We start from the raw sequence: 14,774 nt of genomic DNA, 5'->3' as shown, positions 1-14,774 counted from the left end.
GGGGGGGGGCTGGTCAGGATAAGATATGTGTGTGTGTGGACTTCCACGCTCCTTCTGTGGGTCAGAGATGTTTAGTATGGACAAAGGGCCAGGAGACGAGGTGGCTGTTCATACGTCACAGAGCAGCTGTTGTGTGGGACTCTGCTAATGAGTGGACATCTCTGTATGCATCACCATGGTGCTGCTCTGCTCCAGCATGAACAGGAGCCAGGAGATGTCTCACAGGGAAACCTCAGTACTCTCTTTAAAAAAAGATAATCCTCCAGAAATGTTGTTGGAGGAAGGTTGTCAGTGTCAGAAGACATGAGGTTATGTTGATTGCATCTTCTGTGTTTTTGTTTTCAGTTAAGAAATATTAATGCTAAGCTCTTGAATGCATCATCCACAGCTGATTTATATCATGTTTCCTCAAGATTTGGACACAGACTCCTGACAAAATCTTTGTACAGTCCAGAAATAACTGCCTGTGCAAAAAAGAAAAAAAACTGCACCTGCGGTTAATTTCCTCCTAACTGCAGTCAGCAGGTCTTGATGTATCACCTGTGAGTTATATATTTGCTCAAAATGGTGAGTCCTGCGCTGACAGTCTTTCAGTGTGTGATATACACATGGCCTGAGCATCATGGAGGGAGCGTGGTGGAGGGGGCAGTGCGTGTTTGCTGTGGTTCACTGTCAGTCGTGTCCCAGTTAGCAGACAGGCCTGGTCCTCGGGGAGCCGCACACCAGCGCTCTCCCATACATCAGCCTGACAGGCCAAGCTGCTGAAAGGCCGGACGGGGGCTCGCAGACCGCGCTTGGCTCAGCTTACCCATGAAACAAAAACTCAATGTTATCAGTCTGCCTCAGCCTCCCTCTGATGTCAGAGCGTTTTATTAATAAGTGGGAGCCTCGAAGGTTACCTCCTCTGCCTGTATCATGTCTAGACTCCCACCTCATCTATTGTACCTGGTGGCTGATGCAGATACAGCTGGGCCCTGAAGAAGATGCTGAGAAGATTAATTTTGATGGAGCGTGTGTGGAGTAGTTTTGTAGTGGAGTTTTCTGAAGTGTGATTTAGATTTATTCAATTTTTTATTGCAAATCTGCAAATGTAGAATGTGAAACATCACTGGTCATTTTTGAAAAACTGCAGCAGCCTCCTCACAAAAGCAGAAGCCAGATCAGAGGAGGGAATGAGACCAGCGAACCATTGTGTCTGTTTTGCATCAAATCCAGCATTTGGTCATTTAGCCCTTTGCCTAATGTGCAGATGAGGGCTGATTGCTGAGAGGAGGCTGCAGACTCTCTCATTCAGAAGATGCAGGGTGTGTGAGCCAGGCCTTGACATGTGTTGTCAAAGGGCCGTGACCCCTGACCTTTCCCCAAAGACACTGACCCAGCCTTCCCCCATTCTTTTCACACCATCCAATCACATGCCCTTGTGTCCAGTCCAATGGCCAGATGGCTGTCTGATAAAGGACGTAGGGATATACAGTGGACAGATAAAAAAAAACTCAACTGCAGTTGCATTTCGTATAAAAAAAACTAATTTTAGTGCTGTTTATTTGAGAACCTGGACGATCGTAACAACAGACACGCTGCCAAAAAATGGAAATTTTATGGAAACCTGAATTTTGAATTCAAATGACTTGCTCGATTGTGTTGAACCTTGCGCGTAATAATTCAAATGTTAACTTTCTGATTAGCATGAAAATCTTCAAGAAAGAGGATTGGAATTGCAAAAACTTGTTTTTTTTTAAGCCAAAGTCAAATACTTGAGCATTAACTGTAAAAAAAAAAAAAAAAAAAATCCCTAAGAAGTGAGGGCAATGCGATCAGTCATCTGACTGAGTAGAGAGTAAAAGGGGGCTCTCTAGGCCCTCCTTAATGGAATGGATATTAAAGCCATTCAACTGAGGCCAATTTATGCTATTTCTCATCCCATTGTTCTCCTCACTCGATGAAATTAGCCTCAAACCTGGAGCAAAGCAATCAAGTGTGTGTCGAAGGATGAAGGGTTGTGTGTTTTTGACTATTAGCTGTTATTAAAAGTGAATGAATGAATGAAAAACATCTCCCTACCTCTGTGTCTCTCAGGTAGCTGCGTGTAAATCTGGACTTGTATGTGGGTGTCTTTATGTACAGCAAGTATATGAGTGTGTTTGCATGTAAACAGGCGAGTGTAATGACTGGATCAGCTGTGCGAGCCAGATTAAAATGAGCTCACTGCCAGCTCATTTCCATTCCCATCTGTCTGCTGACCTCTGGGAAGCCCTGAAAGCGGACATGGTGCATCTCTTTGGTCCTTGATGGGTCTGTCTGCCCAGTGTTGACCCAGCCAGCGAAGACACAACCCACTCACATCACCCAGATAAACGTGGAGTAAGACTCACTCCAGGTGCAGCAAATCCATGTCTTTGGTAGTTTGTAGCTTGGCTTCAATTCCCCTTCTCCCACTTATATTTCACTTGGAAATATCCCTCTTTTGAGAGCAGTCACCTGAGTCCCAAACCTCCCCCTCAGCACCAAACTCCCCACTGACCAGCAGCCTCCCCCCCTCACCCAGAAGTCCATCACCTCATCTCCGCAGTGACTACTGGACAGAGCTTTGTGGCCAAAGCAGGGACGGCGTGTCAAGGCAAAGGGGGTGTCAGGAGTTCCCAGGGGTTGTGGCCTTCATTCTGGCAAGGGTGACCCCATGTTAAAAGGGTGTCAGCTGGGGTTCTGTCATGGCTGATGTGTACTAAAGACCTGCCGCCTTCTTTGTTTGAGTGCCAGGCTTTCAGAGGCTGTGAAGTGCAGCCATTTCTCTTTGTTAGTGCCTTGTTTAGGTTAGGTGCTGTGTGGATAGGTCTGTAACCTCCAGCCTCTCCCAGGGTGGGAAATCCACGCTTCTGAATTTGCCATGTCACTGGTTTCCTGGCTTCCATTGGCTCAAAGACAGATTGGAGCCTGTAGTGGTGTCTGCATGTCTGATAGAGACAGGGCTGGATGATAATTTAATATTATTGTAGCTTTTTTTATTATTATTGTTTCAGCAGAATCATTTAGCGATGATATGATCCTTCTTCAAATTTCTATTGTCCAAGTTAATGACTTTAATCAACCTTAATTAAAATCAAACTAAATTAGCTATTGAAGGTTTGTTTACATAACAGTCCAATCTGGTTCATTGCTTTGAATATCAGTTTGATCATTATATATATGATTATGCATTTTCCGTATTGTGATATACATTGGTATCAGAAAATATCCTTATTATTATCGTGATGGTTCTGACCAAACCTGTTCTGTTCTGTTTGTTCTGTACTTGTATTAAACACACAAAAATATACATATAAAAACGTAAATATAAGAAAGACTTTCCAAAAGTGGGTCTTCCGTAGCGATTGAAAAGAGGGTAATGATTTTGCAAGTCTGACTTGGAGAAAATATATCAATGTCTGTAGCCATTCAACTGAAAATTTAATAACAAAAACCTCAAACAATATTCTCATGTATTGCAATATCAATGTTATCCCAATATAAAGTATTGCCTGGTTTCTATCCTCTGATCATTTTAGGTGGACGGTGTTTTTGCTCCGTTTTTCTCTAAACCTCGATGACACAGCACAGAGCTAATGTGTGAAAGACTTCTTGTGTAACTCATGGAGTGAGGGAGGAGGATGATTAGTGTTGATCAGTGAAGATGAGATGAGGGAGGAGATGAGCACTGGCTGTGACTACAGTCAACAAGCCAGTCCGGCAGTCAGTCGGTCCGTTAGTGGCAGAACAGATGCCTGTATTGGGTTAGTGTTATTCCACAATCATCATCAATTCCTCCTCGATCACCTCCTGATTTCCAGCTCTGTGATTAAGAGTCAGGTCCATCTGGTGCAGAGACAGGAAATCCTGGAGTCTGCATCTGCTGCTGGCTGAGCTACTAATCTGCTGCAGTCAGGGGGGTTTAAACTCTGATAATCCTACATAACTCCTGGAATGCAGAGACCACAGTGCACATCAAAACCGTCATCTTCTCTGGACAGCGTCTTCAGGAACACAGATATACTGACTGTCAGCCATGGACTCTCTCCTCCTTCTCTGGCCCACTCAAAGCATCTTCACAATTTATAACCAGTCCCTCCGGAATTTAGTAATTAGAGCATGAATACTGCAGAGAGTATGTAACATGTTACATGGAGAAACCAACAGATCAGTTGCACATACCAATTAAAGTGTTTTTCTGATGAGACTTCAGAGGCCAAAGACACAAGCAGAACTGCAATATTCATTACCTTAAATTTTCTCTCTGACTCTCCTTAATCACCTGCAGCTCTAAGCTACACAACTGTTGGAGCACATTGGAGATGTGGTAACGGAGCTCCAGCCAGAGCAGAAGTAGGCCCTGCTGGTGCCATATGACAAATCGGCATGCTGCTCTCGCCTACAATCCGCCCACCGACCACCTCCAAAGCTATCAGGAGGATTAGCTCACGCAGCTAAACCAAACAGACTGCTCAGTGTTCAGACCACATTTGGTCCAAATCTTGTTCGTGCGTCCTGTTTTGATGGCCAGCGGATCACAATTGTGGCCGCTATCGGTTCACTTGCAACTGGTGTGGTGCCAAGTTGCTGTACAGTGCTGTCTGTGGCTGCGGGAGAAGGAGAATGAATGTTTTAGGGATTTACACGACTCCCTTGCTCTTTGGGATATGCATAATTTATTTTAGGATTAGGATGGTTTAGATTAACTTTGAATTCTCTGCTGAGTTGAGAAGACGGCGAAACAGAGGAGACACACAGGGGTGTGAATGTGCTTTTGTCTTCGTCTGCTGGTGACAGAAAAGCTCAGAGCTCAATCCCGGAGAAATTGTTTTCATTACAGACTTGTTTTGTATACGTTTTATGCGTGTGGGCAGGTGTGTATCTCAACATTTCGAGGCCTCTGTCAGACTCCACACGCTCTCAGAAAGGACTCGTCCTCAGTTGGAGGCTGCTCCGTACGCTTGTGATTGGAGGGCGGTTGTGGTTGCTAAGCAGAGCTGCTCTTCCTGTGCTAAATAAGAACTTCGTGCTCTCTGGCTGGTGGGCTCAAAGAAGCGCGCCAGAACACACACACACACACACACACACATACATACACACACATACACACACATACACATACACACACATACACACACACACACACACACACACGTACGCACAGGCCTCACAGTTCATAGACCTCTTACAGTACAGAGACCTCACCCTCCTCCATTCACTGCCCATCCTCTTTCATTGTGACCTCCATGCTGTGACTCGACGAGTCTCTCCTCCTCCACCTCCTGCTGCTGCTTTCCTTTCTCCAACTCCTCCTCCTCCACTCTGCATCACACACACACACACACACACAAGCACACTTCTCCCTCAGGTCAGCACACAGCAACACTAGCTTAAAGCTCTCCTTTTCATCACTGAGACCTCCTTGTCTGACACCTCCTCTGCCCCGCCACCATCACTCACCTCCTCCATTTGACACCTCCTCGACCCTGTAGGACACACACACACATACACACACACATACACACACAGAGACACAGACACAGGCTCTCCTCCTCTCCTCCACTGAAATCTCCTACTGCACTCCCCCTCACACTGCATTATACTTAGATCTCCACCTCCACTGTAGTGAGCACATGCTGTATCAGTCTGTATTCAGACTGGCCTACATACGCCACACATTTATCACTGTGCTGTTCCAGGGGTGTGTGAGCTGCTTGTCTCGTTTTGAAGAGATGAAAACTCGCCATGTATCTTTAGTCTTTTTTTTTCTATTAAAGACAGATAGATAGATAGATAGATAGATAGATAGATAGATAGATAGATAGATAGATAGATAGATAGATAGAGGTAGTGCTACTTTGCCAGGGTGACCTCATAACCAGCCTCTATCTCATTCTCCTGTCTTGTTTCAAGAGCCCACTAAATGAACAAATGAGTGGGATCCACATTTTCAGCTCTCTCCTGTTTTGCCGTGTGCTATTACGCCTATCATCTCATGTATCTGCTGTGCTGCCAGGCCACTGCATCTCAGAATCTGATCTAAGAGCACCGTGTTGCCTCTGATAATCCGCACGTACTCGTAGCACCCTGAACTGTCCAGCTCCCAGCACCGTTTATTTCTCCTAGCTTAGTTTTCGCAGGGGTCAGAGCTTTGGGTCGTATAGCAGAACAATCATTCAGTGTTGGTGAAAAGCTGCAAGCCCCTGTGTGCTCTTCAGACCAGCTCGACATGCTTTCTTGCAGAGATGGAGCAATGCAGCATTGTCAGCAGGCACCCGTATCAAATGAATTCAGCACAGCTGTCCTAGCAGACTCTGTTGCAGTGAGGGGGGGAAAGTTATTTATTCAGTATTACAGTCACACCAGGATCCGTCATGGTCACTCTTTGCCACAGAGTCATCTGGTCAGGTGGACCTTTTTCCCTCTTTGACCTTGTTAGTCTTGTTTACTACCTTCATTCAAAAGCAGAGTGCACTGTATCTCTGCAAACGCATCTCGCTAAAGAGTTAGCCACCTGCCCCACCCTGCTCTTTCTCTTTGTATCAATACAGCAGGATCTACATTTATAAAGACAGGCGTACAGATGGGCCACGGTTGCTCACATGCTGAGGACACCTCTTCCCTCACCCCCCCTCCCCCTTCCCACACAGCCTTTTTGCAGGTGTCTAATAGTTGCATGGTTGCCCTGCACTGTGCTCGCTGTGCCGGCTGCCCAGCAGGGCCACCTGCCTCCCTGCGCTTGTGGAGTTGACAAGCGTCTGGCTTTATTTCCAGCCAGTCGACGAGCGCAGACACAGACAGCCATGGCCTGAAATAGAGCAGGCCCTCCCTTTATCCTATAATGAGGGGACTATTATAAGCCTTGTGTCTTAAGCAGTATATGGCCGATGTCAAGAGATGAGCTAGTGCACACATCATCTTGAAAAACGTCAAGCTGCTTTTCAGATTATCATCAAAAACAAAGTAATCACCTCTCCTTTTGGCGCCAACAGCCTTAATCTGTTGCACAGGACTATGTGTTTTAGTGCAAGGTCATTTGACCTTTGATGAGCTGATGAAGCCCTTTACTCAAGAGAGGCTTAGAAAAAATATAAAGATTACATGACAGTTTTGAACTCAAAAATATGGCTATAACACAAAACAAACATATTTTAGAGATAATCAATTCACTTGTGACCTCGTATCAGTTGAACGTGTTAAATCAAATGCAGAGATGAGGGTCAGGTTGGGGCATCTGTTCCATATGGAATGTATGAATTATTCCAGAGGTAATAACAGGACATTGTTGGTGCACTCATTTTCACAAAGACGCCCATCTCTGCATGTCCATATTTAATTCACCCCTTTCAGCTGCTGAACTGTACAGCCTGCTGATATAATGAGTCCCTCCAAAGAGATTAGTCGCCCTATCATCAACGCAGCTCCCTAATTTCTCTGCCTTTGTTGTGGTGCAGGCTGCACTAAATGGGATAAAGGGGCTTGGCCGGACACAGTGGGAGGAAGTGGCTTTTGTGTTGCTAGCAGGTGCAGTGGAATGACAGTGGGGTTTTTTGGGAAGCATGTGTGTGTGCGCACACGCATGGCCGCATGTACTGTATATGTGTGTGCGTGCAGTTCTGTGTCTGGCCAGGCCAGAAGGGTATGTGCGCCCCGAGTGCCGCTGAGATACACCAGGAACCTCTGGAGCTTGACTTGAACCCTCAATCACAGGGCTCCTCAGGGGTTTGCAGTAAATTCTTCAGGCGAATGGTTTTCTTTCCCCTTCCTCCTCCTTCTCCTCCTCTTTCTCTCTCTTTCTGCTCACATCTGGTGAACAGCGCTAGCACCCCTGTCATCTTTTACTGCGTTGAGGTCATTTCCACCCTATCGGTAAAGTGGAAACACATGATGTGCAGGGTTTGGCCTTAATGGGGTGGGGCTGGCATGGACCAGCACTGACACAGCTTTACAGCCAAGAGCTGCCAAAACAGCCTTTCTGTGGAATGCCTCCGAACTTCAAAATTAAAGACATTTGGGGTAAATAATGGTGGAATACTTACATTACCCGTTCTGTTGTAACTACTATAATTAGTTATTTTTTCTTACATGTTGTTTCTTCAGTAATGTGTGGTTTTAGATATTTCTATAAGAAGATGGAGCTCAGCCATTAATGATGCTTTGAAACTGCAAAAAGAAAAAAAAAAAAAAAAGACCAAGCGTTGTTTGGGTTTACAGAAAGATATTAAGTGTATAATAAATACCAACTCCGGAAGACATGCTTCTGCTTTTAGAGTTTTCTATCTCTGTTCCAAGTTTTATTTTTGCTTTAAAATTCTTCCCTTCACACGCTTTTTCCCTCTTCATCATAATATTGCTTCCAACTGGGGAGCTGGAAAGTCGGGTACAGACTTTGGCAGATGCTCTTGATAAAGGGTGTGTCCTCAAGTTTAATTGGGATTCTCCTTTAGCAGTGATGTGGATTTCCTCAATTCTGTGCCCCGCTGAGCCATTCTTCATTCAAATACTTCACACCACAGCTCGCAGTGTTTGTCATTGTGAGGAATCTGCGCGTGTGTCGTTTGTGAAAACTCAGCTCTCTACCATCTGACACATTCTGCTTGATTTCTTGACAGTGCTTTATTAGCATCATTCATATGAATTAATACTTATGTCACGTTAACTGCTTTTTATGGAAGCATTTTATTTCTTACATAGTTTGAATTGAAATATTCCTTGCAGTCTTTTTTTTTTTCTTTTTTTTTTGCTGTAATGTAATGAAACCGCAATTCTGTTTGCAATGACTTTAACAGCTAAAAACATTTTGCCACTTTGTTGCTTAAGTATCTCAGTGGAATAAACAGTTTTTAATGGAGTTTTACTGTCTCTCTACATGGATCTCAGTGTGTCTCCAAGCAAATTCCAGTCACACTGTGGTTTCCATTTTGTGGTAGACAGAGCTGCAGTGTAAAAAGGGGTGGGCTGCAGTCAGTCAGTTATACTGCTGTCTGTGGGCAGACTACAGGCAGAGTGGCTGCATGGATTTTTACTCCTGCTGTCCAACAGGACTCCATCATAGACTGCAGCAGCACTCGTTATTGAGGGCACACACTCCTGTGCAGCATGCCTCTGTCCTCATTACCTCTGCAGCAGCTTAGCTCTCTGCCTTTGTTCTCTCTCTTGGCTTGAAACTGGAGAATATGGAGAGAAGTGCTGAGGCTGCAGTTAGCTCGGCTGCCCACAACTTCTGCCGCACAGGAGAAAACATAGCACAGACAACCACCACCCCCCTAAGCCCTCTTGTCTACATATTTTCACAAAGCCAACGCACAGGGGATGCTCTAGTTTGATTCATCATCCTGACTTGTGTGGATGTAGGCTGGTTTGCTCAGTGCCTCTCACATTCTGTTTGTAGTCTTTGCGGCTTTTGTCACTTGTCTGGATTAAATATTTCGCCCCGAGGTGTATTCGTGTGTTGGCCTACTGACCAAATGTCCTCATGGCCAATCTGTTGTGTGAAAGGTCCCATAGACTTGTTCCTCAGATGCGTTAAACAGCAGCCGTGCAGAGTGGCTGGAGGAACAGTAAACTTTTATCACACTAATAACCCACAGTCACAGCTACCCTAATGGCTTAGGTAGCCATGCCAGGGGTTGCCTGGAGGTCAGGTTGAATTGCAGGACATAAATGGTAGATTCCAACCGGTAGAACAAATAAAGGAAGGGGGAAAAAAAGGAGGGGCATCTGAGGTGAGCAGAAGGGGAAGAAAGTTGTTATTGGAAGAGCAGATAATCACTTTAATTGATTTGCAGTAAAAAAGGAAGCCATTGATAGGACTGGTCTTTTATAACAAGGCAATTTTTAGCCTTTTAACCCCTTTTCCCGCCCAACTCTGAACGCTCTCAAACCTTGGACTCAGTCCGAGCATGCCGTCAAAGGGCACAACTCCTACACAAGTGGCAAGTGAGTGAAAAGATTTCACCCAGCACTTGGCGAAAAACGTCGCTTAGTGAAGTAGCGGCGTGAGAGAGGGAATTTGTTAATGGAGTTTAAATCTAAACTTTTTCCTCAGATTCCTCTCCCTCTGGCTGAGGTGGATGGGTCTTGAGAGTGTTTGTTTTAGGTGAAGTCAGTGCTGGAACAGAATGTTGTGAACCGCAGGCCAGACTGTGGTTCTGCGGTTCAGCTTCGACCTGAATGCAGACGGCTCTGTTTGTTTTGCTTTTCCGTTTCTCAGGGAGAAATTTAGACGCTGCCAAAGTCCTGCGCTCACACCCAAGGCACGCAAATAAAACCCCTTCACACAGAAAAAAAAAAAAAATGTACCTGGGTGTAGTCGCTACATCTGGACTTCAACACGGCCCCAGTGCAGGGGTACACATCCACTGCTGTCTCTGCTGTCCTGCTCTCATCTTGTAAAAGGGCTCTTTGGGAGATGAGATGGCATTTGATTGTTTCAGTGGCAGGATGTTTGTGTGTTTTGTTCCAAGCCTTTTCATAAATAGCAGTTTTTATGTTGCTGAGGTCAACTGGTTTTACTAGACTGGAGAGGCAAGTCCAGAGGCAAGGAGGCCTCCCCACCATCTGGCAGCCATAAAAGGGGGAGCAGGAGGTTTTTAGTGGGGGTTTATGGGATGGCAGGGTGAGACACTGAGGGGAGGAGAGACAGAGTGGATGGTGGACTCTGGTTGCCCCCGAGTTGCAAAGCTTCCTCTGCAGTCTGAATGACAGGTCAGAAGTTCATTGCCTTTTTTTCACCCTGCATCTGCCTTGTAAGGTGAAGGAGGTGACAGTTGGTTCAGAGTTCGAGGGCAAAGGAGAGAACGTCACCGTGAAGCTGTTATCGCTGCTCTGAATAAAGATATATTCTGGGCAAGACATCTCGCTTTTGATTTAATGAGCTTGCTGTATTTTTAAAAGTGTTTCAGAAGACTGTGGCTTAGTGTGTGTGTGTTTGTGTGTGTGTCCTCTTGTTGTCGTGTTGCCGTCAGCTTGTTATGCTGTGCAGAAGATCAGACCTGAGTCCTACAGATGGTGCAGAATTATGTGGCTGCGTAAACACTGGTGATTCAATGGCTTGGTGTTGCTTGGTTATGTGTCATTCTGTCAAAGCACCATCTACACCACAGTGTAACGAACAGTAAGTTGTTTTGTACGACTACAGTTCCAGGCTCTCTCTTTTTGTCCAGAGACGGCCTTACAGTCAGGTGGTGGCTTTATTTTGTTTGCACATCTGACTTAAGCGGGAATAACAATATTGTTAAGCCATGAAAATACTGGAGTTTGAAGCCAGCGAGATTCTCATGGAGATTTCAGGGATGAAGACACTCCTGAGAGTCTCAGTTATGTTCTGTTGGAAGATTTCTTCCCCAGTTTTTAAGAGCCTGAGCTGGAGCTGTCTGGTCCATCTGAGGCTGGATGCTCAGCCTTATAGGTTTTCCAGAATGGGGTTATCATTGCAGAGGACTATGCTGCTTTGCTGACTCTGGCACTGATACCTCCCATAGAGATTTCATCTTTTGTTATTCTGCAGCTGAGATGTGTTAACCCTTTAGCCCTTTCAGGATATGTAGGTAATAGAAGGTTATGGAGCTCTGAAACACCTACTTCAACCTTGTGAAACTATATTTGATGTTTACAATATGGTCCCTTATATTAGAAAAAATAAGAGTCAATGTATTCATTATATAAATTAGTTATAGTGACCTCTTTCTCTTGCCAGTTTTCAGACCCTCTGCCGCTTCACACAGTTTGTATATGAAGAGAAGAAAAGTGCTGACAGCAAAAGAATGAGCGTGTTTGGCAGGCACGCCCTTGTAGGTTTCTGTGTCACTCAACTCTATTAAATTTTTAATCATTTCCTTGCTGTGGTATAGAGCTCAACATGGCCCTGCTCAGTCACACACTGTTTTAGGCTTGTGCTCTGTTCAGCTCACAAAACAGGGGGAATAGAAACTGAAAGGTAGAGATTTTACAAACTAAGACCAAAAAAAAAAGGGGGGGGGTGAAGATCTGATTTTTCTCTTTAAATTACACATTTTCCCTTGTTACTGTTGAAAAATAAATCCCAACAGGAATTAATGCAGAATTAAAAATTATGCTATGTATCTATTAGTGCTGCAACAACTAGTTGATGGAAAATATAACAACGGCTATTTTGGTCAACTAATCTTAAACCAAAATGTTTGATGGTTCTAGGCTCTAAAAAGGTGAGAATTTGTTGAATTTGAATATATAGGATATAATATATTTTGAACTGTTGGTCAAACAAAACAAAGTATTTAATGACATTAGTTTGGGCTCTTGCAACAGATTTTCTTATTTTCTGGTGTTTTATAGAGCAAATGATGAACTGAAAATACAATCAATCATTAATCAATGATAGAAATAATTGCTAGTCACAGCCATAGCTTCTATGCTTCCCAGAGGCAAATGCCACAGTATAATCTGGAGGCAATTTATATAGCAGCACCCCACAGTGGTATGATTGTCATTCCAAAGTCTTTATTATTAGGTTTCTTGTAGTGTTACCAAAAATTATCATGACAATTGTATTAAATATACTTATGTTGCCCAGGACATTGATTGCACTTGACGAACTTCGAAGAAAGCATCAAAGGCACCTTCAAAGGCAGCCACTGTGAAAGACTCCAGCCACAGATTCACTGAGAGCCTCTCAACATACTTTGGCCTGTTTATTCGCTCCTATTTTGCATCATGTCAGCATCTCAAGTGTTAAGAAAAAGGGGTGAAATAAAACACTGGCCCTTGTTTGAGAGGCTGGAAATGAGGGACTCTGCTCTTGCTTTAGTGGTTCCGTCCACTGCAGTGATTCAGGGGATAAAAATGTGGCCTGTGTCTCTTTAAGAGCGCTGGCCTGTCTGCAGAATGCATCAGTCCTGTGGAGCAGACACAGGCCAGCAGGAGGAGGGGGGTTGAAGGGAGGAGCGTGGGGCTGTGCGGAGGGAGGGACAAAGACAGGAGGGAACAGCCGCAGTCTGGGCTTCCAGCCTCCTGGCTAGACTGCTGAAAGTTATTATTGAGTTCCTGTGTAGGGCCTCCCCTCCCTGTGGCATACTCCTCTGTGCTCACTACGAGGTAGATGGGGAGTGCAGGAGAGGCAAAGAGAAAAGTTGGCAGCCTCCCATGCCCCTTTGCAATGACCTTATATGCAACAAATAAAGGATAATTTTGTTTGATTCTGTGTTTTTGCAAGGGTGAAGCCTCTGAAAGCCTTGTAAGACTGAGAGAAACCACACACGCTAACAGCCATACAGCTGCTCGACAGCAGCTGAAACTACGGCCTAGCTCACTGTTGTCTTAAGTTACAGTTTAGCAGACATGTCCTGTTTCCTTAGGAATGGCCTTAACTAGTCAAGACAAGAAGGTTGACGGTTCACCAATGAGAAAGCAGTGAACTAAATCCTCTCCTGGCGTGCTAAGTGATGAGTATGATTCAAGGACAGGTGGTGGGAGGGTATCGACTCCTTCGGTCTCCTTCCAATGACTATGTCTTCACAGTGAATGGCAGCCATGAATTTAAAAAAAAAAAAACTGTGACTTCTGAAAACATGGATTTGTGAATACAGACTCGCAGGTTGTTAACAGCTAACAGCGAGTTTTAATCTTTTTTGTAGCACAAGCTAGTTTGCATTTTTGGCAGCACTCTGTGTAATTAGTCTCTTGTAGGTTATGTTGTCAGCATCCAGCTTGCAGCTTGCAGGTCTCAGAGATTTGCTGTCCGGGGAAAGGCCATGGAGATTACATAGTAACACACATCATGCCCTCCTCTCAGGCCTGTGCCTGCCTGCAACACTAATCCCTGGCCTGCCTTCCCGTTTAGCGGCAACATTAGGGCCACAAAGCGCCTGCGTCTTTCCAACTCAGCCCACCAAGAGAGAGACAGACTTTTACGTAATGCTCTGTCCGGTGTATTTGTTCTGAACCTGCTGTTGCTTTAAGCGAGGCTCCCTCAGGTTAACAGTACCCAGCTGCTGCCTGTCCTACTGTACTGAACTTGTCATGGCTCTGGCTCAGAAAAAAAAACAAAAAAAAAAAACCCTGAACCCATGCAGCACCTGAGGCTCAGCGGGGGCCGGCGAATCCATTTCCCTGCACATATCTTCTGTAGCATGTCACATGAGTCCTGATTAATCCCAGCATGTGTCTTCATTCACGGTCAGCGCCATCATTCGGCCTCTGTTTTAAAGCCTTCTCGGGCAGGGTTTGCAGGAAAGCTGGGCGAGGGGGGGGAAAACCCTGGCGTTGAAATGGGTATTTTGTGGAGTTCTGTTTGTTGAGTCAGAGCTTAGTTGGGCTCTACTGTTATGTGGTTGCCATGGAGAAAAACACAGGCTCTTGTGCAATAAAATCATCCAGGAAAAGACATTTCCAAGAATTTTTCAGAGTCAAGAAACAGACGGCAAATTGCAGAATTCATGAGGTGCTGCGGTCCACCACCCGCCCCTTTCAGCCCTCCATTTTAGAGCGCTTGTATTCATTTTATGGAAGCTGCAAGGCTTGAGCCCTCTCACCTAATTACTTCTGTAAGCAGATATGTTTTCCTATGAACGGAGGAGGGAAACAAAACCAGTGTTTAAGGATGGAATGTGTGATCTTAGGAACGGATGTTGTGGGTGTTTTATCCCCTATTTCCCTTACAGACAATTCCTTGAACAAGTGGAAACAAGTGAAATGCTATTTGATCTCTGTCAAATATTACTGTATACACATACTCGCGCTGTGAGGCCCCCGAACATTTGAGTCTGACTGTTGCTCTGCCAGAGAGAGCAGAA

At 44.9% G+C, this 14,774-nt stretch overlaps 1 protein-coding gene across 1 annotated transcript in view; it reads left to right on the top strand.

Annotated features, from left to right (window-relative positions):
• Window positions 1-14,774, top strand: part of skib (SKI proto-oncogene b) — a 30,545-nt gene that overhangs the window by 1,907 nt on the left and 13,864 nt on the right. The gene's annotated exons all lie outside the window — the stretch shown is intronic.

Source organism: Seriola lalandi, unplaced genomic scaffold, assembly GCF_002814215.2.
Source record: "Seriola lalandi dorsalis isolate HSWRI2012SDOR001 ecotype SW California unplaced genomic scaffold, Sedor1 jcf7180002054431, whole genome shotgun sequence".
Taxonomy (NCBI): Eukaryota; Metazoa; Chordata; class Actinopteri; order Carangiformes; family Carangidae; genus Seriola; species Seriola lalandi.
Note: the sequence above shows the minus strand (reverse complement) of the source record. Positions and strands in the feature narration are given on the sequence as shown.